The sequence below is a fragment of the Pan troglodytes genome, chromosome 6 (assembly GCF_028858775.2).
Source record: "Pan troglodytes isolate AG18354 chromosome 6, NHGRI_mPanTro3-v2.0_pri, whole genome shotgun sequence".
In the NCBI taxonomy this organism is placed as follows: domain Eukaryota; kingdom Metazoa; phylum Chordata; class Mammalia; order Primates; family Hominidae; genus Pan; species Pan troglodytes.
In genome coordinates this window covers 153076920-153102598 of record NC_072404.2, presented here as the reverse complement: position 1 = coordinate 153102598, position 25679 = coordinate 153076920, and the positions used below count along the sequence as shown (strand labels likewise).

General features: G+C 39.7%; 1 protein-coding gene and 1 pseudogene across 29 annotated transcripts in view; one reads left to right on the top strand and one right to left on the bottom strand.

Moving 5' to 3' along the window:
- The window catches only part of DGKI (diacylglycerol kinase iota), a 496276-nt gene that overhangs the window by 111834 nt on the left and 358763 nt on the right, over window positions 1-25679 (top strand). The window lies entirely within an intron of this gene.
- Window positions 14980-15901, bottom strand: LOC472526 (large ribosomal subunit protein eL6-like; annotated as a pseudogene).

The following is a 25679-nucleotide window of genomic DNA, read 5'->3' as shown; positions in this document are numbered from 1 at the left end:
ATTTTTTTCCTAGCTCCATTGTGGTGAAGTCTCAGATTCCCAAGGATGTGGTTGTGTGCAGATAGGTTCCATGTGGCCAGGGCTCTTGTTCAGTTTAGTGTATTTATTCTGCCACACTTTGCTTAATTCCAGATTGATTTGCTTTTATATGAAGATAGTAATATATAGGAGGCATTGATTCTTAGCTTCTTAAAAACTGACAGCTAATGTTTAGAGGCATTTCAAAATACAGTATCCAAATAATATGTAGGGAAACAGGAGATGTAATTTGGGTTGATAGGAAATGCCTTGGGCTCAAGTAAGAGGTTCTGGGTTCCATTCCGAAGTTTATCAGAGATGAGCTTTCATGTCACCTGCTTAAACTTAACTTTTTTTTTTTTTTTAATAAAATGAAGGGACTAAAGTCCATTATCATCAAGGTTTTTGCTTGTGTTTGTATTTTATGACAGTAAAATGTTAGTTACTTTTATTAATTCCTTAAATGCATGGAACAGATATGCCTTTATATTATGAATAGAATGCAGATTCAATTTCTGCAAATAATGTTTCTTTGTATTCCAGGGAAACTTGCTGTTGAAAGTTCTCCTTCCATGAGTATTTCTTGTAAATCAAGAATCTTTTCTAATACAAACAGTTATCTCATGTTTCTGCTTTGAAAATTTGTATGTATTTTTTTTTTTTTTGGTAAAATGAGGCATATTTGAATGCTTTGAAGTAAAACTAATACCATTTAGTGAGTATGCACAGACCCAGCGTAGGGAACTAAGTATTTCAATGTTTATGATTTTAAAATACTGTCATATTTCGTGCTGTCCAATCACGTTTAGCTTTAATAGTTTTCCGTCCGATTTTTCGGAACCCACCAGACTTGATTTTTAAGAGTTGGTTCAAAGATTGCCCAAACTTTGATTCAATCTGGCTTATAAGAGATAACAAAGATTATTATTTAAAGCCACAGTCATTAGTGATATGAGGGTAGATATGAAAAAGAAAAACTGAATAGACTGCTTATCTCTTCCTGTGATCTGTATGATCTCTGATTAATTTAATCATGGTTCTGTATCTAATGTTGAGGGCCTGCAACAAGGTCTTGATTGACAAAATCTATTTTCTCTTCATACTCATTCAGGCTTCTTGGAAGCTAGGGGTTTCTGATTAAATTATGCTATTTTTGTAACCCACAGAAGATCCCATATGGTCAATTTCAAGTTCCCGTTACTTTCAGTATTTTTCCTAGATGTTATTTCGCTTAGGACAAACAGGATGCAATTTGTGGGGTGGTTGTTTGACCTTCTCGTATTAAAAGGTTGTAAGTGTTGTCTCTTTCAGCTGCCCATTTTAGAAGTTAAGTTTATTGATTGCTGAGCACTTTAGTGCATTCTCTCATTTATTCTTCACAGCAACGTGAAGAGGTAAGGTCTGCTATTAATCCCATTTTGCCTTTGCAAAATAAGCCATAGAGGAACTAAATAATTTGCCCACTGTCACACGGTAAAAGGTTGAGCCATGTCTGAAATTCAGGTTTATTTGGCTCCAGAACCCCTACATTAGCCTTACAATAAGATGCCTCATGCAACCTAGCTTGATGGAGATTGCATGCTAAATATATTTTAATACTGGAAATGGTTTACTGATGTTTCCAGCATTCATAATGATCAGGTTGCAAAATCTGTTTGGACATTTATTAAGAGATTGGAACCAAATTAATGACATCTTCTCTGAAATTTCTCTTGGCTTATCTTAGGAGAAATTAGAATGAACTGAAGCAGGGAAGGATAGGAAAGAGCTATGTGGAAAATTAAACACTGTGTTTACCAATGTTGAGTGGCTTTGTGCACAACATGTGTGATCTGTGTGTGGGGCCCTGTGTCCAGTGCTCAGGCTATGGTCCTACTGTCATTTTCAGCCACTGTTCATTGATGTACACTCACTGTTCAGGGTACTAGAGTCCACAAAAGCATGCAGTGTCACTGACATAGCGGACGGTAGCTAGCACAGGCGTTTAGTGTGGCCATGAGCCTCAGCTCTTGCTCCTATAATTTCATTTCTCAGGAATTGTTGTTCTTCCCTGTTGCTGGGTCTTGGTAGGGTCCGCTCTGGTCTATCCTAATCGGTGTCCTTAACTTTACATTTGGAGTACTAAGAGTTGAGGTTTTGCTTCCTTTCTTCCCAGAACTGCTTTGGAATCCTTATGCAGTTTGCTCTGCTTTCTTCTTAGTGACCAAGTTTATATACTGGCACTTCTGAATCCCAAGAAAATGACTTGCTATTCAATTGACATTTCAAAATCTAAGATGGTACCCTTGCAACCAAGAAAATATAATTTATTTTATAAAAGAAAAAACCCGTCTACCTCATCATATGCATCAGATATACAACTAAACTGTGGTAAATGCTTGTACACCAGTATCTTCAGGGTCCTGGGGAGCACAAAAAGGGCTACTTGGCCAAATATGACAGATGATTCCTGATTTGACTCTTGGGGGATAAGTAAAATCTAACCAGATAGAGAAAGGTGGAAAGAGTATTCAAGCAAAAGCACAGGATGAACAAAAGAAGGAAGCAATGAATTGAGGATTAGTAAAGCAAAAGCAAAATAGATTTGCGTTGCTAAAACAAAAGTATGAGGCAGAGGGTAGCAAAAGATAAGTTTGAACATATAGGTAGAAGCCCTAAAATGCAATGCCAAGGAGACTGGAATTTATTTTAGGTTACAGGGCACCCCTAAAGGGTGTTAAATGGGACAGATGTGTTTTTCACACGGATGAGTCTAATTTCAGCATAGAAGATGGATTTCAGGGCCAGTAGCGAGAGTGGAAACAGGGAAATCAGTGAAGAGATGTTAACATGGTACCAGTGTGAAATGAGAAAGGAGCCACCCAGGGTAATGGTAATAGGGATGCAGAAGATTTTTCAATTACATAGAAGGGCAAATTGACAAGCCATCATGATCAGCGGTGATGTGTAAAGGAGAGGGAGTAGTTGACAAATATTTATTGATCACGCACTCTGTGCCAGGCACTTTAAAGGTCATGAGTCATAGAAGTCTGGATTTCTAAAAATCTACAGAATGACTGCAAGGTCTCTCATTGTGAATTCATTCTCTATTGCTGCATTGGAAATTGCCCTAAAGCTTAGTGGCTAGAAATAACATTTATTATCTCACAGATTTGTGGGTCAGGAATATAGGAGTGGCTGAGCTCGGGGTCTCTGGCTCAAGGTTTCTCTTGAGGTAGCAGTCAATTTGTTGGCTGGGCTGCCATCATCTCAAAACTTACCTGGGTTTGAAGAATCTACTTCGAAGGTGGATATAGGTCCCTACTCACAGGGGCCTCTCTGCAGAGCCACTTAACAAGAAGGCAGCTGGTTCTCCCCAGTGGAAGCACTCTGAAAGATATGACGAAGAGCACACAAGTCAGAAACTGAAGTCTTTTAAAATCTTCATCTTGGAAATGATGTCACCAGCCACTCCTAGATTCCTGACCCGCAAATCTGTGAGATAATAAATGTTATTTTTAGTCACTAAGCTTTGGGGCAATTTCTAATGCAGCAATCGAGAAAGAATTCACAAGGAGAGATCTTGCAGTCATTCTGTAGATTTTTAGATTTTTATCATCTCTTCCCTGATCTCCCTGCTCCCACTCTAGCTACTGGCCCCCAAATCCATCTTTTATGCTGAAATTAGACTCACCAATACTTCTGTTGTATTCTGTTTATTAGAAGGGAGTCCCAAAGTCCAGCTCACAGTTAGAGGAGGGAATTACACAATGGCATAAATGCCAGGAGACAGGGATCTGCAGGGGCCCTTTGAGCCTACCACACCTGTATGACTGAGTAGATGGCAGTGCATTAATGAAGATTAGGAATGCAGTTGAAAGAGATTTTAGGGGGTTAATGAAGAGACTTGTTTCAGATAGAAACTGTTGCATATTCAAATGGATCTGTGCAGCAGCATTAGTAATGGAGAAGTAGATTGGAGAGTGGTCATCGTTTTGTAGGTAGCATGTGAAACCATCCAAGTGACCACTACCTTACCTCCTTACAAATCATTGCTCAGAGGCCACCGTTTCAATGAGGTCTGTCTTCACCAATCTCTTAAAATTTTAACTCTTTTTTCACTCTAATATCCCATCTCCACCTTTTGAGTTATGCATAGCACTTACCATCTTCTGTCACGCCCATGCTTTACTTATTGTTCATTGTCTGTTTCTTCCACCAGAATGTGAGCTCGATAAAAGCAGAGTTCTTTGTTTTATACACTGATGTACACTTAGTGCTTAGTAGAGTACCTGATGTGTAGCTGATACGCAATAGTTATGGAAAGAAGGATAAAACTTTGTAAAAGTAGTACATCTAAGCCAAAGGTGGAAGTAATCCAAGTATTCATTGATGGATGGGTAGATAAACCAGATGTGGTACATACATACAATGGAATACTATTTGGCTTTATAAAGTAAGAGGATTCTGCCACATGTTACAACATGAGTGAGGCTTGAGGACATTATGCTAAGTGAAATGAGCCACTCACAAAAGGACAAATACAGTATGATTTCACTTAAATAAGGTACTTAACAGTCATCAAATACATAGAGACAGAAAGTAGAATGGTGGTTACCAGGCGCTGAATGGAGGAAGGAATGAGGAGTTATTGTTTAGTGACTGCAGAGTTTCACTTGGGGAAGATGAAAAGCTCTGGAGATGGTTGGTGGTGATGGTTCCACAACAATGTGAATGTAGTTAATGCCACAGAACAGAGCAATTAAAATGGTTTAAATGATACATTTTATGTTATATGTATTTTACCAAAAAAAAAAATTTCAAAGGTTGTGGACATAGTAATTAAGATAAGGACTGAAGAATGCCTATTGGATTTGCTGAAACAGAGACCTCAGTGAGAGCTGGTTCAGTGGGACACTGGGAGCTGAGATGATACTGATGAGTGATTGAGAAGTGAGGGGGATACGAGCTAGAGGAGGCTTCCTTATAAAGAATTGGGGGGGATCTCAGAATGTTTCAGGCTGGGAGAAGTGGTCGTGGGGTGCATGTGTGTGTGTGTATGTGTGTTGTGGAGACTATGTGGGGCGGGGAGGCCACTTGGAGATACAGCTATTAAATAAGTGAACAACAATACAAAAGGCGGGCTGGGGGAAGGGAGGAAGGAAACCGAAGGAACCTTTCCTGTCTACTTGTATGGAGGAGTAATGTCTGAAATTTTCCAAATAGCCAAAGTTGTGGCACATGAGGAGGTTTGGAGCAAACATTATAATAGCTTGGGTTAATTATCACAGTCTGCACCATTCAGACAGTGTCTATCAGAACCCAGGAACAGCCTATAAGACTAAGCTGTGCCAAACTGTGGAAAGGGGTCAATGGTTTAGGGCAGTTAGGACTGCAGGTTCTAGGGCAGTTATCATCATGAAAGGCTGTGATAAGACATTAACTGTTGAACATTCTTACAGCATATTGTATTGTAATAGACTGTGAATTTGAATATTTTATTATAGCAAGTATGTTGTATGCAAAGTACTCAGGCATTGCAAATCAGGCAAAGTTGAAAACAGCCCAGTATTATTAGAGCTCTACCACACAGATTCTGCAACATGGGGAAACTCAATTTAATACATTTTCGTTGAATACCTATAAGCCTCCATGGTATGAAAGGCATACAAAATGTGTATTTACTATATATATTGTAAAGTGATTATATATACTATTGTGAAACTAGATCACTATTTGGTCTACTAGCTAATATTTATATAGATGGTATTAGCATAGCTATTGCCACATAGGCAAAGAAATCCATGTTACAGATGACAGAATTGCAGGTTTTCTCAAGAACTGCTAGTGGATTTTAAAGTATTATTGGAAGGTGGAAGCTTTTGCTCAGACACAAAAGTGTTGTACTGAAGTAAAGATTGCTGCATAAACATGCAGTAATTTATTTAAAGGTACATGGCCCTACTAGAGCATGGGCAGTTAGTCTAGAGGTCCTGATCAAGCATGGTGTAGGACAGAGAGCTTGTGTGGGATTTCTATGTGGGGGCTTGGCAATTCTGGGATTAATTTCAGCAGGTTCCTGAAGGTCAAGTGGGCCAAGCTTCAAACAGAAGACCTGTGGTTATGTCTATTCAGTGGCGAGGCCAGATTTAGGAAGCCGAGAAATCAAACATTATGAGGAACAACTAGTTCCAGAAATCAAGGTCAGGCAAGGGCAAGAACGCAAGGAGAAATGTGAGTCAAGATAGTGTCATTGCTGTCAGAATACACATATGGGCCTGATTTGAAGAGGAAAGGGTTTGTTCTAGGGTTTCTTTCAGAGTGAGAGGTTTACTATGTATGGTGGTGCTAAGGCACATAATGATGATGAAGAAGAAGATAATGATGATGCCTTAATGATAAAAGCTGCCATTTGTTAGATCTGTGCTATGTGGCAAGCACTGTTAGTTCAACAAATATTTTTAGTACCTAGTATGTGCCTACATGCTGGGGAAAGAACAATAAGCAAAACAGATAAAATTCTTGTTCTCATGAAGCTTATGTTTACGTGGAAGGAGACAAATAATAAATCTGTAGGCAAAAATACAATAATCTAGAGAATTATAAGCCCTTTGGAAAACCCAGAAGAAGCAGAGTGAATGAAGACGGTTTGGAAGAGGGTAAATGTTTCATGTACGATGCTTAGGAAAGGTCTGGAAATTTGAACAGAGATATAATACTAGTATGGAGACAAGCCAAGCAAGTTTGGGGAAGACTTTGAACAGAGTGAGATCAGGTGTGAAGGCCCCATGGTAGGGAATTGCTTGACAAGTAAAAGGAATAGCAGGAGGGCCATTGTGGCTGAGGCGGAATAGTAGGATTCTTTAGAGCTTTTGCTTGTGGCCATCTTACCAGCTTTGCCTTTGAACCTAGTGAAATGGGAAGCCATTGGAAGCTTCTCTGAGCATCCTGAAACTTAGGCTGTATTATCCTCAAGATACTTGTATGAGATAGGTAAAATTATTATGTACCTTTTACATTAATGAAAAAGCTGAGACATGGAGAGAGTTTAAGTGATTTGCCCAAAACCAGCTCTAAAGCTTTGGAATGAGGATTTTTAACCTGGGGAGTGATTTTAGGTTGCACAGAAAGGATGGCAGAGGGACACAAGGACATTTTGGGGGGTGATGGATGTGTTCATTATCTTGTCTGGCTGGTTTCATGCATGCATATGTATGTACAACAGTGTGCTTTAAATATGTGTCATTTATTGTATGTCACTGATACCTGAGTAAACTCAAAATATGTTTTAAAAATGAGGGAGAGGCCTTGATGGAGTTTAAAGCAGAGAAATGGCATTCATATTTTGGGAAGGATGGATTAGAGATCAGTTAGAAAGCCATTACAAAGATCCAGGAATAAACCAGTAAGGAACTGAACAAAGGTAGTGTAGAGAGGAACAAGAGAGGACTTTGACTGTAAAGATGACAAGACTTGAAAGGTGATGAGAATGAGGCATGAGAGAAAGAAGGAATTGAGCATAGTTACCAAGTCGGCTGTGTTCAGAGGTGAACCACAGTACCATTAACCAAAATGTAAAATCCCAGAAAGGCATCAGGTCCTGGGAAAGGTGATGACAGGTGTAGACAGACTGCGATCTGGTTGTTGTGGGATATCCAGGACAGGAGGTAGTTTAACTTAGGGAGACTTCTGGTTGAGAACTAGAGATGTGGGAGTTGGTGTGTAGGTGGCCTATTAGAGCTATAGGCGTGAATGCCATGCCAGAGATAAGAAGGGGTGGAGGAGAAAGCTCGAAAGCTCGGGGGAGCACCAGTATTTAAAATGAGACATAGAGAAAAACTTGGTCTGCATTGTGCCGTGTATCTCATTTCATACTCACAGGAAACACTGATTGTCAGTCACAACACTCTTTCCTTCAGGCGTCTGTCAACACAGTGTTGGTAGAAACCACTGCGTTTGATCAGTGTCAACGAGCAAGATGAATCCTCTTTTCCACCCCTGATTTTAGTAGTGAACATGGAACTATTAAGGAGATGAAGGAGTGTTTGAAAAAGTTAGTAGATGCCCAGGAGATAATCATGTCTTGAAGGCCAAGAAAATTTCAAGAAAAAGACAGAGTAAGGTACAGACCTCACTCTTATAAGAACTGAAACATATCCATTGTTTTTGGCCATTAGAAGGTTAATAATGACTTTGTGGAGTGTGGTTTCTGTGGCATGAGAGGGTAGAGGTCAAATTATAGTGGATCCAGGGATGAAAGTGAGGACTGTGCTCCCCGGAAGCACAACTTGGAAGTGAAGAAGTAGGAATTTTATTGAAAAAGTCTGTGTTCTTTTTATAAATTTCTTTACAAATCAAAGAGTTATTTAGTTTTTATAGATTGTCACATTTATTTCTTAAATATAGGAATATCCTTGGAGTCTCTTTGCTAGGAGACTTTTGGGCACAAAGCAGATGCCCTTATTTCTGGGCAGTTTCCTGACTTGAAGTGTGGGACAAGACCACCTGAGCCTTAGAGCCATCTGGGATGGTTTCCCAGCTGCTGGTCTACCAGTCTTTGCCATCTCAGAGTAAGAGAAGTTGCACATGGTGCAAAGAAAAGTGAGAAAACTGAGTTTTCTATAAAGAGCACTGCTTTATCCTGAGATTATCTTTTTTTCTTATATTTGGGTTAAAATGTCTTTGTATTAGTAGGCAGTATTTTTTTCTTTTAAATACCCCACTTAGCAAAATAAAAATTTGGCACCTCTCTCTGAGTTACTCTGTTTTTTCTCAATGATTCTAATTCCTTAATTCCTTATGAACAGCCATCTTTTTTGTGTGTTTTAAGTTTTTATCTTCTCTAGGCCAGAATTAATTTGGACAACGAGAACTAACTAGAACAATGATATTGTTAGTCCTCAGGAGCTACAGGCAGATGGCCTATCACCCAAGAACTCCAAAATATAGTACATGAGATTATCCTGATAAGGAGATTATTCTTCCTAAAATTAGAGCTCAAAATCAATCATAGTAGATAAGTGTGTAAAGTCACCTTGAAGATATAGAATAGCTCTCCTGCCAGCCAGATTTAACTTTCATGTGATTAAAAATATTACTATGTCTAAGGAAAGAATGTGTTAATGAACAAAGAGGTTGATTGGCTATGAGAACATGGGAAACCATGGGGGGAAAAGCTGGTGATATCTGTCTGAGCACTGGTTAGACAAGAGGAAATGATGGCAAATGGAGGCCTGAGGATAGTTAGGTTTCACTGGCAGAGACCAGATGGACCCACTGGATTGGAGAGGCCCGGCTATGTGAGCCTGATGTCACCCCTTACCCTCAATGCATCCAGCTTTCCTTCATCTTTTCCCGTGCCTACTCTTTGCATTTGACTTCCCAAGTAGGAGGAGAATGCAGTAGTGCTGGGGCTAAACTATTGCTTCTCATACAGACTGAAAATTTAAGTCCCTGTGTGGATCATTTCTCGATAGAATTTTTTAAACCAGCATTCTGGATTTATCCCTCAGTCTCAGCTCTGGTAGAAAAATTCTTTAATGTGCTGACAAAGTCTGGTTTCTGAGCTTGTGGTGCTGAGGTCTGATTGAGCCTCTTGTGCCTTCAGCCAGGAGGACCCTGGCTTTCCTTAGATGGGAGCAGACTTTGACGTTACCACTGTGTTGGACCACATGTGACTTGCTGTAATTTTTCTTTTAAAGTTTCCCCCAAAATTACCATTTTAAAAGAAACACCAAATTAAAAACATATTTATTGACCAGACATTCTGCAGAAAACCATGTTCAAGAATAACTTTTGCCATTTTTCACTAGACAATTTTTAGAATTTTGTCATTTCAACATTTTTTTCTTTGTTTCTCACTCCAAACTTCTGTAAATTTTTTATTCACACAATTATAGGTAGTCTTGTGATGATTGTCTCCAAGCCGGTTCCACTTTCTTTGTTTTCAATTGTGCTCTGATGGATTATTTGTCTTGAAGATCTTGAAAGAAGTTGATAAAGAAGAGCTTAATCATAGCAAAATTTCTTAGATTCTTAATTTGGACCACAAGCAAAATGGTCTGTTTTAAGCTTCTGCTATGAAAAATTACATGGAGTTTTTCTCATGGTTTCAAATTATTTTATTCCTAAGGCTCAAGGCTCTTGATGTGATGGTGAACATCTGGGAGAAAAACTTAAGAAAAAATGTAGTCATTTGAATGTTTGATGTACAGTTTGAGAAGTTCACAAATTTGTAAACATTCTGAGTTTAGTCATTCGGGTTCTTCCCCTACTTCTTTCATCTGCTCTTGTCATTATGTAAATAGAGCCCTACAGAGGGGATGGAGAAAAATTAGTTTTTGTCCAAATATTCCTCTCTTTTGGATTTGATCAGAATGTTCTCTGTTCTTGACGATGGGTGATAAAATTATGGGCAAGGAGAAGCTTTGCAGAAGGGCAAAAGGAGTAAGCTGGGGCTCTGTGAGTATTGCCTAATTGAGTGGCTTTGCTCAAAAATCTTTTTCTTTTTGATGATAACTTTCTTGTGTTGTTGTCATATTACATATTTAGAAATGAAAATAAGATGAAATATTTACTTATTCAACATCTGCTTTTCTCCTAGATGGGGTCACAGTCTCCAAGTTCCCTGTTTATTTAGGAAAGATTGGCTGGTAATTTCTGTCCCCTTTCCTGCCTTTTGTATTACTTTAGATATCTGATTATTCATACCATCTCTGTTAAGGAAAAAAATACTTATTTCCATGGAAATAACATTAGGAAGTGGCTTTGGGAGCTAAAAATCTTCTTTTCATGAGAAAACATTTTTTTTTTCTTTTGCAGATCTTGAAAACAATGGCATCCTTAACCTACAATATACACAAATAGATGTTTTGATAAAGAAAATAGATCCATATAAGAACTATTTTATCTGAGTTTACATTAGACCTGCAATAACATAGTAGTAAGTTGATACTAGGAAGCCATAAAGTCATAAAAGTTTTACCAGTATGCTTAAGAGAAGATTCTCTTGAGGAAATTAAAACAGAAGAAGTGATATAATCTTTCACAAATCTGTATAATCAATAGCAGAGATCAATAGTAATATAGCTAAAAATCTTTGAACCCTAAAGATATTTTTTGAAGGGACAACGTTTTAGGAATTCTTAGCTCATTCTTGGCTGACGTCTCCATGAAACCAGGTTTGTTTGTGATTTTGCTTCATAGGAGAATCCTTGATCACTCCGTGGAAGAACTTGTAGTTCCAGAAGAAAAAAGCTCATGATCATAGAATGTGTGATTTATTAAATTAGAATCTGCATTTTGCTCAAATTTTGAAATTCTCAGATCTTTTTAACAACAAACATCATGATCCAGTACCATTATATTTTGGTTAATAATTTCGGTCTAACGGAGTTGTTTTTGGTAACTACAGAATTATCTTACCTGATTTTCTCAGAATAGTGACCATGAGAAAAATATTTTGGAATTGGACTTGGATTGGAAGGGAAAAGTGGAGGAGAGGAGAAATCGATCCGAAGCATTTGCAGCAATCTATGTGGACATGGCTCAGATTGGCCTGTGGGGCAGAGGGGATGCAGTGAATGGAGAGCTTCAAGACATATGGGAGAGAGAGAATTGACTGCATTCATTGATCATTGATTGTGGAGGTTGAGAGTGATGAAGTCTGAAAGGAAGATCCCTAGCAACTGAAGTGAGAAAAGGACCATTGCCTGAGAGGGGAGAAGGACCAAAAGTTCAGTTTGGTGCATGGTAGTTATAAAGGATCTTCAGGGTGAGATATAGAGCAGGCAGTGGGAGATAGGAGTTGGGGTTTAAAAGAGTCTCTTGGTCCCCAGACAAGGCATGTTAAAATAGCTGACATTTGATGAGCTTTGAGTATTCTATTTAATAACTAATTTTAGATACTGTACTATATGACAGCTATAAAAATAGGGGCTGATGTATCTGAAAATATCCAAAAAGAAAACGAAAGAAATCACGTTGGGTCTAATAAAAATCAGTCAGTAGATTTAAAGAGAAGAAGAGAGTTAGCCTGGGAGAGAAATGTAAAACTCCCAATTTGGTCTCTTTCGGTTTCATTTACATGGAAATCTATGCTTGAAAGGGAAATACAGACGATTATTAGAAGTCAGAAAACAAAGGTACAGGAAAAGAATGGAAAGTCACCTGGGTTTCCCACCACTTGTAGTTTTCTAAGGTTAATTAAATCTATTTGCATTTTATAATGAGAAAAATATCACAACCTTTTTTTTTTTTAAAGAAAACAAGCTACCATTTTTTAAAGTGATTTGAAATAGAAATGCCTCTGCTAGGTTCTCTTTTTCATGCTGAGAGGACATTTCCCAGCAAGCCCCAAGGCTTTATCGTCTTGTGATGTCTCCAGGTCACCTCAGGGACATAGTGGTATAATAAGGAAAACCAAAGGGAGAATGGTAGAGGCATAAAAATGTAATGAATTGGGGGAAGGTTGATTGGACCAGGCAAAATCTGGTTATTTTGACCCTTTGTCAAGGCGGTCCCAGGTGTATCTCTGCCCAGAAGAATGTATTTCAAATGTCTTCAGCTGTAGACTTCTGAAGCAACAGATGATTCCACTGATTTATCACTTCTCCCGTAGGTTGACAACATTTTGATACTCAAAATGCAGGGAGGAAAGAAGCATAAGAAGTAGGTATGAAAGAGAAATCACAGGCTTTGGGAGGGAGTGGTATTAAAGAGCAGAAGGGGGATAATACCCACAGAATACCTGGGATGAGTTCCTCAGGGAATCCTTTTCAAACCTTCTCGCCCTCCCCACCTCATCCCCTTCTCACCTCTGTATAAAGAGCTTTGCCCTTTTCTCCTCTGCTTTTCCTCCTCCATCACTGGGCTGCTTCTTTTTAGTCTTTTTGCTAGAAACGATCTTACCTTCTCAACTTCTAATTGTTGGAGAGCCCCTGGGTGCAGTATGAGTATAGCATTTCTTTTCTTCTTTATTCCCAGCTACTCCCTACTTGGCTTTCATCTGTTCCTGTAACTTTATATACCATTTATATGCTGCAGATGTTCAAATGTACATCTCTAGTGCTTGCCTCCCCTGAACTCCACACCTCCTACTTGACATCTCTGCTTAGAAGTCTTGTAGGCATCTTAAACTCAATTTGTTCAAAACCACATCTGCCTAATTCCAATCACGTCCCAAACACTTGGTCCTCTGTCAATGTCCCCATCTCAGTAAATGTACCACCATTTGTCCTGGGACCTTGAGTCATCCTTGGCTTTTCTTTTTTACCAACAATTCATCATTAGTTCATTAATAGTAATCCATTAGCAAGTGGCTCTGCTTTCAAGATACACCTCGAATCTTACCACTTCTTACCACCAGCACAGTTACCACTCCAATCCAAGCCATCACTTTCTGGACTGTTGTAGTAGCTTGTTAAATGATTTCTCTAGTTATACCCCTCCCCTTTCAAACTAATTCAGATATGTTCTCCACATACCAGCGAATGTGACCCTTGAAAACATAAAGATGTTCATATCATTTCCTGGCTCAAAAACTTATGTTGGTTTCTTTTTGCCCTTAGAAAATCCAAGGTCCTCACCATGGCCTATAAATGCCTCTGGCCCCAGATGCCTCTCCAGCCTTATCTCCTGTCACCTCCTCCCTCGCTTGCTGAGGTCCAACCTCACCCACTTTCTGGCTGTTACCTGAACAAGCTAAAAATCTAAGGGACTTTGCATTTCAAGTTACCTTTGTCTGGAATGTTCTTCTACCAAATATTCAATTGACTGTCTCTCTCTCTCTCTCTTACCTAATGTAGGGGTCTGCTCAGAGGATGTCATGATACCTTATCAAAAGGAAATCATGGGCCAGGTGCAGTGGCTCACCCCTATAATCCCAGCACTTTGGGAGGCCGAGGTGGGCGGATCACAAGGTCAGGAGATCGAGACTATCCTGGCCAACATGGTGAAACCCCGTCTCTACTAAAACACAAAAAATTAGCTGGATATGGTGATATGTGCCTGTAATCCCAGCTACTCAGGAGGCTGAGGCAGGGGAAACACTTGAGCCCAGGAGGCGGAGTTTGCAGTGAGCCAAGATTGCACCATTGTACTCCAGCTTGGGTGACAGAGAAAGACTCTGTCTCAAAAAAAAAAAAAAAAAAAAAAAAAAAAGGGATATCATGATACCTTATCAAAAACAGCATCCCTTGCCCTACTCTTGATCTTGTTCTTCATCACTGCTGTCATGATTTCACTGTATATTAAGAGTGTATTTGTTTGTTGTTTGACTCGTCTCCCAGGCAGTAAGCTATCTCAAGCAGGGGCATTGTTGGGCTTTTTTGTTTTATGCCCACCATCCAGAAGACTTCCTGCACATGAGGCATAACTATTAGCTCCATAAATACTAGCTGACTGAATAGCAACGTCAGTAACCAAGGGAATTGGTTTTTGATTTGCGTGGCTTTTTATTTTGACAGCCTTGGAAACAACAGTGACTCTGCCCAGTTCTCACAAGTGTCTAGCATGGCGCCTGGAGCAGAGTTTGCACATATAAATGTGTTGGGTAAATTAGTGAATGACCAAATGAATGAATAAAGTCACTTTAGTGCTTTAATCACCAGTACATCTTCAGCTACCCTTTAGACCCATTCATTACGCAGAGTTACTATGGCAAAGGAACCTAACCTTGTCTAAGGGTTCCATGAAGGCCTCCCTGAGGAGGGTACTTCATCATCATCATCATACCTAACAGGTTCTGAGCACTTACTATGAGCCGTCTACTGCTTTATGAACTCTAACTGATTTAATCCTCACAACAAATCTATGAGGTTGATAATATAATTAGTCCCATTTTACAGATGGGGAAAATAAGGTACAGAGAAGTAGATTCATTTATCTCAGGATAGGTAACTAATAAATGGTAGTCTGTTTCCAGAGCCTGTGCACTTCACCACTCACTATGCTATACTTTTTTTTTTTTTTTTAACATAGTCAGCTATTTAATTAGGTTCTTAAGACATTTAGAACACCAATTTGTGAGGATAAATTCCATTCGTCAGGGCAAACACAGATCACAGGTAGCCCTGGAGCTGAGGAATAGCTTTGATTTTTGGTAAAATTTGTGAGTCCACAGCTTTCTGATCAATCTTGCGCTGCTCCGTAATCTCATATTTCTCTTTTTCTGTGTTGAAGATCTCACCTTCCTGGTGTCTGGGCTTCCGCAGTTGCTGCTTCTTGAAGTAAGCATCAGTAAGATGTTTTGGGATTTTTACATTGCTGATATCAATTTTGGTTGAGGTGGCAATGACAAATTTCTGGTGTGTTCTTCGTAGAGGAACTCGATTGAGGACCAGAGGTCCAGTCACAAGTAACAAGCCACTAGCCAGCTGCTTCAGGAAAACCACCCTCTTGCCCCTGTGGCGTCCAGTGAGGATGATCAGAATGGTCCCGGGGGTAATGCTGGCTCGCAGTTTTCTCACATGCTGACTGAAGGGTTCTTTGCTGTGGCTCAACAGCTTTCAAGGCACATCTTCAGTAGGATAATATCTAGGCATTTTGCGAAGTTTAACCACCCGGGTACCGCCGTTCTTGTCACCACCAACTGGTTTTGTAACAGTTGCAAGAACCTTCTCCTTTTTCTTTTCAACCTTGGATTTAGCGGCTGAGTACTTCCTGTTGTACATGGCCTTTCTGGAATACACGGCAGATCGGGAATACCTGCCAATTCCTCTGACAAGGACAGGGTTGCGGCTGCAATGGGGCTTCCCCTTCTTGGGCTTTCTAGCCTTGAGGTTACCCTTTTGCACCTTGCCACCAGCATCAGCCTTCTTGGCTTCAGGTTTCTTCTCTTTAGTATCTGGCTTCTCAACTTTTTCACCCGCCATCTTGCAAGATGGGAAAGAGCTCACTATGCTATACTTCTAAGCTGAGGACTGAGGATGGAGTATTAGCTGGCTTGATGGAGGATTGGAATTAGGCAGAAGTTAGCATTCTGGGCAAATGGAACCATGTGTGCCAAGGGCCAGATCATTGCCAGTTCCATGAAACACATGACAGGTTTAGTGTAACCAGGGCACAGACTGGGCATATAAGAGGGTAAGAGCTGAACCTGGTTATTAAGCAATGGCCAGATTGTATAGGCCTGGTAGGCTGTGCTGAGTTTGGACTTACCTTAGGCAAAGGGAAACATTAAATGGTTTTAAGCAAAAATGTTAGGTGTACAGATTTACTTTTTTAAGCAGTCACTTTGGTGACCCTGTAGAGGATGAGAGGATGGGCTGGAAAGCAAGCAGGTGGAGGGCAGGGAGACCATTAGGAAGGTCTCACAATAGTCCAAGAAAGGGGTAATGATGACCTGGTCTAGGGTATTGGTAGAGGCAGTGGAGAGATAGTATAGGTTTGAGGTAAAATCAACAGGCCTTGTGACTTGGGGTGAAGAAGTGGGAGGTGTACAGAAATTGAGGATGACTCCCAGATCTCTGGCTTAGGATGGCAGGTAGAAGATGTTATTTATAGGGACCAATTAGTTGATCAATTCTCTTCTAGGATTTTATTCTACAGATAGACTAGTTACTAGTACAGACACACAAGCCTTTATACAGAAAGACATTCATTGTAGGATTGTTTGTAGTAGGATTAGAAACAATGTGGTATAGGGCCTTGCACAACTCCAGGATCTGCCATTCACACAGAATACAATGTGGAGGCCTCCCTGAATTTGCACAACTGATAAATTAATTCCCGAATTACAGGATGTCCAAACCATGGGATATAATACAGCAGTTAAAAAGTAGGATGTGAGTCTTTATGGACTGGTAATGGTTGCCAAGATAGGTTGTTATGCAAAAAGGTATCCTATGATTTGTTTTATGTAAGTCTATTCATACACACACATATTTACACTTGTAAACACATAACATAGTTCTGGAAAGATACATAAAATTTTGTAACAGGGCTGCCTCTAGGGTAGAGGATTGGAAGACGATAGTAAAACAGCTTTTTTGTCTTGTCTGATTTTTAAATTTGTATGCATTACCTGTTAAAATAATAATATGTTAAAAATACATCATGGAGACTTGATAATGCAGTGACAATTAAGTGATTAACCAAATAGGAATAAAGGAAGCGTGATACTAATTTATAACTACCTTTCTATTGAAACACTTCTGAAACAATAAAAATTTAAACCATAATAATAAATCCCAGGGCAAAATTAAATATGAAGGTAATAAATGTGGGGCTTTGAAATAGTGTATGGGGGATATTATCAAAAATTCCACCTGGCAAATTATTATAAGGACTCAAGATTTTTTCGGCCGGGTGCGGTGGCTCACACCTGTAATCCCAGCACTTTGGGAGGCCGAGGCAGGCAGATCACAAGGTCAGGAGATCGAGACCATCCTGGCTAACACGGTGAAACCCTGTCTCTACTAAAAATACAAAAAATTAGCCGGGCGCGATGGCAGGTGCCTGTAGTCCCAGCTACTCGGAGGGCTGAGGCAGGAGAATGGTGTGAACCCGGGAGGTGGAGCTTGCAGTGAGCCGAGATCGCACCACTGCAGTCCAGCCTGGGCAAAAGAGCGAGACTGTCTCAAAAAAAAAAAAAAAAAAAAAAAAGATTTTTTCAAGTGTGAAAAACCTTAAAATTGATGAATTTTAGATTGCACTTCTAGTTATAATATTAGTTGCTCATGAAGTATGGGGACCTCAGTGTCTGGCAGGCAAGTATTACAGCTCTAGTGTAACTTTAAGGATCTGCTGTGTTCACCAGGGCATGTGAGAATCGTCTGCAAAATGAATGCACACTATAAGCAAGAAGAATAAAGTGAGGCAGGACCAGAATATTAGATCAAGTTTGCCATTCTAGCCTTCTTTAGATTCTTATCCTGCACGTAATCATGCTGTTTTGAGAGGGGTCAGGCTTCACCAGCCCTCACTTATCTGTGCAGCCGTGAAAATGCTTCAGGACCAGATTAGTGTCTTTTTTTATTCAGAACTACCTTGGATTTTAGGTGAATTTAGAATTGGAATTAGTTTATAGTTGCAGTGGTAAAATTTACTATTGCCATTACGTGGATGGCAGAAAACCTTAAAAAAAAAAAAGGCCTGAGTAACAGGAATGACAAAGTAAAGGTAAATTCCAGCTAGAGAGTACTTATTTCTCCTTACTCCTGTCCCATCTGTAGTAAACCAGTAACTCAAACTATTGAAAGTATAATACGTATATATCTTTGTGATTTGCAAGCACCCAGGTGATTCTGATAGCAATAAAGTTTGGGCAGCGTGGTGCTGAAGAGTGACACTGCCTTCCCAACCAGCCTCAGATGAATCCCGTCGAGTACTTCATTTGTGAATCCCTTCTTCAATATCATTCTGCTTGGGGGCCTATGGAGGAGCAAACCTCTGCTGGAAAACTCTGATGATTCTGCCTAGAAAATGATAGGTTTGTGTTCCAGGGGGACGTGGAGATATATTACTTCTAAATTCTCTGATCTGTTGACCAAATGCGGCAAGGCTAACCGAGAAAATCATCTGGTTTTAAAAGATATTCCTAAAAAAGTTGAGACAGTTGCAACTAATTCTTGGCTGCTGCAAAGATTCCTGCTGTGGAGGGGACTTGAAGCAGAACATGCCCCTCACTGCCCTTTGTGGCTGTAATTCCATCAAGGGATTCTGGCAGCATACACCTCAGACACAGAGAATGTTTGACTACAGAGATTCCTAGGTAGACTGTGAAACATTTTAGGACACGTTCGACATGAACTCCAGCTTTATACCCTGTTTACATTTCAGAGTCATCTATTAAAGGTGGGTGTGAGATAATCAGTGGATACAGAAAATCTAGTTCTCCAAGACATTAAAATATTATGTGCCAAGACCTAGATCCTTCTGCTGACCAAAATATCGTTGGCATGAAAGACCGTGCCCCTTGTATATTTTACACAGAAGTCTATCATACTGAAAAGTTTGGTCCTTTTTTGCAGTGATCACATTGGCCACAAGTCCCCCAACAGGAAGAGTTTTGCTAATGGCAGGCAGCCTTTAATCTTACATCACATAGTCTGATTCTGCCCTTAAGGAGTCACCTGGGCCTTGGAGAGGAGGCCGTCTTCTCCTTTGTTGCCCAGGACTGAGAGACCTGCTAGTGTATCCTGACAACTGTTGTGCTCACCTCAAGGATGACGAGTCCCTCAGAACTGTGACTTTTCTTATGTTGTCCACATTTCAGAGGCTTCTTTTTCACATGTGCCAGCAAATGACTGCCCACAGCAAGTCTCTTGTTCTTTTGAGGCAGTGCCACTGAGCCTGGAGCTGTGTGTCTGGAGCCTCGCGTATCCAAGGAGAAAGCTCTTGAGTGGCCCTGAGTCAGAAAAAGCCTGTGGCGTTGCCTCTCCCTTTTTTGTAATAGTGCCTCTTTCTCCCTGGCTGTGGTTCCCTTCTCAGCCTTCCCTGTTTGGCATGCCCATTACACCCCTGGCAGGGTGGGCATCTCTCCTCTAAGGGGCCACCTTTGGGTTCAAATCCCAGCCCCATTGTTATTTACTTACAATTTGGGATAAGTTACATAACCTCCCTGGGTGTCATTCTCCTCATCCGTAAAGCTGGTCCAAGAACAATAACAACCACAACAATAATATTACTGCCTAGGGTTTGCTTTTAAAAAACCTCCCATATGCTGTCCGACAGAAAGTGGATGCCCCATTGCTCACTGCTGTTGTTCTCAGGAGGCTCACAAGCCATCCAGCCCACCCGGCTGGTTTTTGTTTTAATCCTCTTGAGATGCTGTGAGTGGGCAGCACCATGTGGGTGAGTCATCACTCCTCATTCTAGGTGGGACGGCACTCCAAGCACATTCTGAGAAAGCAACCTCCGAGCAGTACTCCTCTTGTCCTGGTAGAAGAGAATAGGTCTCATGATAGCTCCTTCCGCTGGGTGGGTTGTATAATTTGCAACAAGGATTCTAAAAGGAAGTTTAAATCAATCAGAGGCTGTGTATGTGGAAACAGTGCGATTAATGTGCTGAGATGTTTTTCTACCCAGGAATAGCCATTAGGCACGGGCTTTTTACGTAAGAAGCCTTTGTGAGAAGGTAAAGCATGCTCTTGTTCCAACCCCTTGTTAGAACTTAATCTTTTTCTTCTCCATGCCTCACTTCCCACCCCACATAATATTCCTCTTTTCATTAATTTTTATGGCAGTTCAACTTAATATTTCCAAATATGCAAATATTAAAAATAAAAATCAACATAAAAATATTTCTATATGAGTATGTACACACACACATAAAAATATATAGTGTAGGCATTACTGAGTGCTACCTGCTTTCAGTTGTAAACGGACAGACAGACATATGTTTATGCCCTGCAAGAAGCTCCATAGCATCTTCTAAAATGTTAATATCACTTACAATGTGCTTACTCATAGATTTTATTTCTTTTTTCATTTTCCTGAGAACTGCTCCTTGTAGCCAAAATGCCAATTACTCACTTTAAATAGAGTTCTCATTTCTTGTAAGTCACAAAGAAAAAAAATATGCAATTTTTCCTCTTCCTTTTCCTTCTTGAGAGCCAAAAAAGGCGTGTCTGTGCCATTTCTTCTCACGACTAAATAATAGGCCCTCCCACATCCCACCAGCTCTGAACCAGTACACTGAAGAAAGCCACTCTTTTGACATTTTCCTGTGTACAGGGCAACATTTCTTTATGCAGTTTTATTCACATTAACCAGTACTATTGGCCACCTTCTATGTGCCGGTCACTTCGTGGCCCAAAGTAAGACAGAGTCTCTGTCTTCTGTAATCCAATCAGAAGGGTCAGAAAAGCAAGTTTACCATATAGTACAAGTAGAATAGGATGAGTTCCATAAGAAAAGATAAAAGCCCATCTGGAAGGAGAGAGTAAGGTTACTGGTGAGTAAAAGGATGTTGATATCAAGTTCTGTAAGAGTCAGGTAGGAATGGAGTAAAAAACATGGGTGGAAAAATTTTCTTAGGCCGGAAGGCAGAGCTGGTTGTTATTTGTTTTTCACAGAAGGAGAGGCAAAGGAATAGGCTAGCTATGGTACTGTGAAATGTTTAAATAGGAGCAGAGAGAGGTAAAGGAGGTGCCTACCTTGATCTTGGGGAATTCGGACAGAAGGTATTTTGCACAGAAGGTGGGAGTGGAGATGAAATTTGGGACTTGAGGAGAGAACCTTTCTTGGTCAGTGATGACACGTTTGCTCTTGGTTTATCTTTCAGTCTTTCAACACACCCTGCATGTGTTCAGCAGTCTACATTATTGTTTACTTTTAAAGATCGTTAAGAGAACAGTGATTTCATTTTTCATTACCTCCCTGCTGAGTTTTCCTTCACTGGCATCTCTGGCTTTATGTTTGAGTTAACCTATTCTGGATCCGGCTGTCTTCTGGTCACTGGTATAAAGTGGAAGTGAGTGGCAGGTTGTTACAGCAATAGAATTTGGTAGCAGTTGGAGATACCTGTGGGAATTGGTCATGAGCTCGAATAGTTAGCAAGCTCTTTCTTAGGAAATTTTTACAGTCATTTAAAGGCCTTTCTTGCAGTTTTTATTCTGACAATGAGTCTTTTCATGAATGTTCAGATTGTCTGAAGATGTCGCAAAATTACAATAAGACAGTTGTAAGAATGTTCCGTGATTCCCAGAGAACTATAACATTGAATTTCCTATTAAAGTCGTGAATAAGAAAGATTTTGCAGAGACCAGATTGTGAATGCGATCTCTTACACAAAAGCATTGGGTGATTCCCTTTTGTCTGTGACCTCCTTAGTAGGTCATTCAGAGCTTCAAACTCTTGCTCTCAGCCATCCAGCTTCATGCCTTGTTTCTTTCCTTCCTACTCCTTACATTCTGGCCCTAGTGGGTGACTTTTTGTAACCAGCACAAGACATTCACCGTCACAGCCCTGGGGCTTCGCTCTGCTTTCCCCTCTTGACAGCACACTTTGAAGCTGATTGTTTATCTGGTAAAAGTTCTTCTCAGGCTGAGCTCCTCCTCTGTGAAGACTTCCCTACTTCTCTCTTCCAAGCAGAATTCACTCCCTTTCTGAGACAATACCACTAATATAATAGGTTTGGGCTTCTATCAAGGTTGTCTGGTTAGTCATCAGGGAGCACAGAGTATTTCTGAGTTACACATGCTTTTCCCTGTTGCTTTGCACACCGTTTGTTCATTTGCATGCTACAGGGCACTGCTGTGTGTGCTCATACTTGCTTATTCTTTTAGGCATATGCCATAGTATTGCCCTAAGTGAAGCTGGGACTTTAATAGTGATTCTACAAGACTCCATTTAATACCCAGTTGGTGGTCTGGATGATGCTAAAAGGAACAACATTTCTGGACTTCAAGAGACTTTCAAAATAGGAGGGAGAGGGCAGTGGGTCTCATAACTTTCCACCCTGCCCCACCATCAGACTGACACATTGTTTTGGCCAGCATTTCTCAATCTAGGTTTGCCAGGAAGCTAGATTTTCATAATACAAATGTCTAGGCTTCAGAGCTTCTAATTTTGTAGGTCTGGGGATGACAATTAAGGTATTTCCCAAGCTTGGCTGGTGACTTATACAGTGGACTGAGAAGAGTTGATCTCACTGTGGCTTTAGCCCAGGCTGCACATTTGAATCACCGAGGGAGGTTTTCCAAATATTGAAGCCTAGTTTCTACCCGTACCATTTAGATCAGATTCTCAAAAACCAGACCACTGGTCTTAGGCTTCTCTCTGCTTTTCACCAAAAAGCAAGATGTAGAAAAGAGCAGTAAATAGAGAGGGGTGATTATATTATGGGAAACCACAGAGAAGATTCAGTGTAGTCCTTTTTATGGCGGTTATTTTTGTTTCTGTTTTCTGATTAGGAAGGAGGGATGGAGGATAACAATATGAATGCCTAGAAGCTAAGGACAAAGCCATTTCAGGTGGAAGGATTCATACTTACGAAGGCATAGAAATGAGCAATTACTTTTCCTGGTGGAAAGACCACATATGTGGATTCATGAGGGACACCCTTGCATGAAGGACCACAGGGAGGTGGTGGGTAGGGAAACCCAACATCTAGGTTGAAGATAATGGATTTCATGTTGGAGAGAATAGGTAGTTACTTTGTTTCTAAGCAAGGAGTAATTTTAGAGATAATATTGAGTTTCAGTAAGATGTCTTATTGCTATGGTTAGGGTGGACTGAAATAAATGGTAACACAGCAGGGTTTTGTTCAGGGCCAACTTGTGTGATAGGTGTGACATGGTGGCTGCCTTCTGTTCTGCATGTCCAATTTGATAAACCAAGATCTACCATGGGATTTGGGCAATCCGTAGCTTCCTGCCCTCTCTCTACTCCTGCTTCTCTTGCCCTTCTCCACTTCCCTATCTCTTTCTCTGCTAAATATGCCATTGTCCTCTATTTAGGGTAAACATCTAAAAATAGGTATAAAGAAATAGAAGAAAAATAAAAAAGTAGCAATGATGGGCACTCACATTATAAAAGATGTAAATTGTTTTAGGGAAGACAGAATTGTTTAAAATATGTATTTAAAAGCAGATATGTGTTAGATGTTTTTAAACATTTTTTTAACCTTGAAAGGAAAAGAAAATAATGTTAAAATTTTAGATCTATAAAGGATATGAATTTATGCCCAATATTGTTTTAATTCAATTAGGATAATTATTTTAAAACTGGAAAAAGGAATCAATATTGATAATAGCAAATAATCCAAAATCAGAAAGAATCTATTAAAAAAACTACTTCCTTTGAAGAGTGAAGTTTTCTACATTCAAATAAATTATACCACAGATAGTAAGAGATCCTATAAATTTGGTCATAGGACTATGGGCCAATAATGTCTGAGAAATAGTAGAAATGGGAGAGTTTCTGAAAAATTGGTGGTAAGAAAATATCCCCATTCAAAATTGGGCAAGTGGCCAGGCACAGTGGCTCATGCCTTATAATCTCAGTGCTTTGGGAGGCTGAGGTGGGAGGATAAGTTGAGGCCAGGAGTTTGAGACCAACCTGGGCAACATAGTGAGATCCCATATCTACAAATAAATAGATAAGTCAGAGATGGTGATGTATGCCTGTAGTCCTAGCTACTTGAGGCACTGAGGTGGGAGGATTGCTTGAGCCTAGGAATTTGAGGCTGCAGTGAGCTATGATTGCACCACTGCACTCCAGCTTGAGTGACAAAAAGAGACCCTGTCTCTAAAATAAAAATTTAAAAAAATTGGGTAGGTTAACTTACAGCTTAATAAGTTAATGGCAACCTCTAGAAAATTATCCTAACAGTAATTAAACAGATGTTTTATGTAGAATTAGAAAAGAAAATAGTGGTCATAAAGAGCTAGCATGAGTTCCTTAAAAATAAATGTGTATTATGTGTCTCATTTCATGTATTGGATGGGGTTATTATAGTGATAGCTTTGGAAAATTCCATAGACAACTTGTGTCTAAATTTCAGCAATGTATCTGATAATATTTTGTGATTTCCCTGTGGTTAAGGTAGAAACATATAGATAGGCTAAAATTAGGCCAAATCACAAATGTTACATCCCACCCTATTCCACCCTATGTGAATATTATAAATTAATTCCAAGCTGGAGCCAGATATCTATTTGAGCAGGGGTCCTGCAGTTTGCTATGGTTGCTATGTTTATCAATGACAGGTGAATCATACATGAATGCTTATCAACTTATCAACTTGCTCTTATTCTCCTCTGGGAAAGACAGCTGAGACATACGGTGATAGAAATCAGATTTAGATATCCATAGACTGGAACGATGGTCCCATATCAACTAATATAAAGATTATAAGTTTAGAAACTGTGGCAATTAGCCTTTCACCACTCGTGCTCTAGGGTGTTTTGTCTAGATCTTTGTTACTTAGAAATTCCAAGCTGAAGCTGGCTGACCATTTTTCAGGATTCTTCGCAGAACAAGTTGCTAAGTGGCGAGGAAGCTTGAATTTGATTATTTGCTAACCCTGAAAGTCTATTATTCTTTGGAATTACTTGGAGAAACTGTTTTATGAAACATGTCATCATCTCAATTGTCTATCATACAGCTAACTCACCTATCTCATCCATCAAACTTAGTTTCAAATAACTTGTTGCTGTCGGAATAAAATGAAATCTATCCTCAAAAGATGACGACTATTAACATTCAGAATCTTCCAAAGAGTGCCTGCAGGTTCAGGAGGCATTTCCAAAAGAGGAATCTTCAATGCTTAAACAAGATACTGGAATCTCAGTAAAATACCATTTGCTATTGGGAGAGATGTAGTGTGTATTTTCTAGGGTGACAGCTTTGGACAGCAGCAATTTGACTGTGTAAAGGCTTACATATCTTTCTATTCCTAATTTTATAGTGCTTAAAATATTTTTATTATTGCACATTCTTGAGATCATTACTAGAATTTGTTGTTAATATGGCACACTTTCAATTTTAATTAGAACACAAAACATGAAATGTTCTAAATGTATAATTAGAATAAATCTGATGCTTGGTTAAAATATTTTTATTGAGAAGAGAATATATAGTAGGATATAACAAAATATTTGGAAATTATAAAGGGTAATAACCCAACAAATATCTGAGTATTCCCTACCCATTTTAATAACAAAGGGTACCATTGTAATAACCTCTGAAGTCTGTTGCTTATTTTCCTTAATCTATTCCTGAGCATCCCCAATAAG